The sequence below is a fragment of the Tupaia chinensis genome, unplaced genomic scaffold, assembly GCF_000334495.1.
Source record: "Tupaia chinensis unplaced genomic scaffold, TupChi_1.0 Scaffold143651_1, whole genome shotgun sequence".
In the NCBI taxonomy this organism is placed as follows: Eukaryota; Metazoa; Chordata; class Mammalia; order Scandentia; family Tupaiidae; genus Tupaia; species Tupaia belangeri.
The window spans coordinates 1,577,968-1,580,468 of NW_006203500.1; positions in this window are offsets into that span (position 1 = coordinate 1,577,968).

A 2,501-nucleotide genomic window follows, 5' to 3' on the forward strand; every position below is an offset into this window, starting at 1 on the left:
CCCTGCCAAGCACCCCACACACCCCCTGACTCGTCCAGCAGCACAGGAATGGACCTGCATCAGGGCCAGTGAGGGAAGGCCTTAGGTCTGGGGAAGGACACGCTGTCAGTCGGTGGCAGAACTGGAACTCATTGGCCATTTCAGATTCGTGGCTCCATTCTGCGGACACACCGGGACTGCCCTGCAGTCCGTCACAAGCTGCAGCTTTTTTTTTCTTTGCTGTAGGGTGCACACGCGCGCTCACCAGAGAGAGGGGAGTGAGGATGCACCTCCTAGGGGGGTGGCCACAGAGCAAACATTCGCTTTCATTTTCCTCTCAGGATTTTGGGCACACACACATACATGTCTGGCGCATTTTCCGAGCCACCAGGACTAGAACCACATAGTCAGTCGGCTGCATGGGATCCAGACGCCTTAACCACCATGCCACCGCTGGCCCCAGCTGCAGCCTTTCTGTCTCCCACCCACCTCACATTGGAAACCAGGGCTCTCGCACGTGTGTACTGGGAAAGGGAGTAAGGCCATGTGTCCAGGTCAGCGTGTGCTCACCAAGCCTCTTCCTCTGCATGCGCTCTAAACATACCCAACAGCGAAGTGGGCAGGGCTGCCCTCGGTGTCTCTGTGAGTGGAGTCAGCTTTTATCCTGGCCTTCTGCGGGACATCCTGTTAGTGGGAGCCATCTAAGTGTGCCCCACACAGCACTGGCACCAGGAAGTGGCACTGGGCAGTCCTTGTGGTTACCTGGCAGCATGCAGGTGTCCCCCTGCTTCAGGAAGGCAGCCCCACCCTGCCCATTCCTTGAGTCTGAATTTTGTTTATTTAAACCCAGTCAGCCTTATTTAAAGCTCTATTGCAAAACAGGCACCCCACTCCAGCTGTTCTCCTTAGGAGTGAGTGCTCCAGCTTCTCTCTCCCCAGGTTCCCTCCACCGAGTCCAGGAGCTCCCCTTTGAGGCTGGGGGCTCAGGAACCCTCCCTGAGCCTTGACCTTGAACTTCTGCCATTTATTTATTTATTTATTTATTTAGAGGTTTATTTGCTATAGAGCACATGTGCTCGCCAGATAGACAGAGAGAGACAGAGAGACAGAAAGTGAGAAATCAACCCCCCAGGGGGGATGGCCACGCCACAATCCCTTCTCTTCCATTCTCCTCTTGGGATCTTGGGCACGCACACGCGGCCGGCGTGAGTTTAAGCCACAGGGTCCAGGACTCGAACCGTGTTGGCTACACGGGAGTCCAGCGACATAGCCATTCTGCCAACTGCTGGTCCTTTTATCCTCCTCAGCCAGGTCTGACTGTGAGGGCCTAGGGGCTCCTGGAGCCTGCATTCAGAGAAGGGACTTTTCTCCTTTCTCCCGGCTGCCTTGCAGGACCGTGGTGGAAACTGGGGATTAGAAGGCTCCGGAGCCACTACCTTGCAGGTGAACGTGACATCATCAAATCTTTGCTAATGGCCAGGAAAGGCTCACACTGGGTTTTGGCCAAAAAACGTTGTTTCCAGTGACTCTGACACAACTGGTGGAGTGCGATGCTCATACCAGGCCCTAGGAGAAAACCTCCCGTCTCTAGGGCGGCTCATACCCTCCTGAGCTTGGCTGGATCCAGCAGCCAGCAGAACGCCAACGGCAGGGGCAAATAGACGGCCCTAGTGGTCTTGCCAAGGCGCCCACCCGCGGTCTGGCCCAGCCTGGGAGGAGCCCCTTGGATGGAAGGAGACCGGGCAGCCTAAGGGCTCTGCGCCAAGGAGAAGGGCACCCACACCCCACCGAGGTGGCACAGTCCTACAGCCCCATGTGAGGGGGATGTCACACAGTCTGAGGTGCTGCACAGGAGAGGGCGGAGGGGTTGGATGTGCCTCGCTGTTCTCAAAGTTCTAAGCCTCAACTCCCCTGTTCTCCTTAGGAGACGGAGCCAGGACGCCGTCGCAGAGCTCTAAGTCCTCTAGCCCTCTTCGGGTCGTCGCCTGCCCCGGGAAGCCTCTACGGCCCACACTCTCACTCTCATACTTTGGGGTTCTCCGAGGCGCAGACACAACGCGCCCGCAGACTCAGGCCGGGCTGCCAGCGCGGGAATGAGCTCGCCACCACCGTCCCCTTCAAACCCCAGACGTCAATCCAAGTGGTTTTCCCCTTCGTTTAAAAGTTGCACTTTAAATTGGATGTGCTTTAAACGGATTCCCGATAGCCGCCTATGGGGTTTCAAAATCCGGAGACGTTTTTGTCTGGGAAAAAGCATTTTATTCTCGGTGCATCTGACTGTGGCCATGTAACCATCCCGACCCCTCACCCGGGCCCAGCAGCCGCCATAGTATGTAAAGGGGGTACTCCCTGGCATCCCTGCCCCAGGCCCCGCCCCCGGGTCCAACCTCGAGGTGCCGGTCTCAGTGGAGCAGTTTTGTCCGCTGGAATGCCAGGGTCTGGGCCGCGCCCGGGTCCCCGACGTGCGGAGCCACAGCCACACGGTAGCTGCCGGCCGGGGGCCCCGCGCCCCGCCCTTCCCG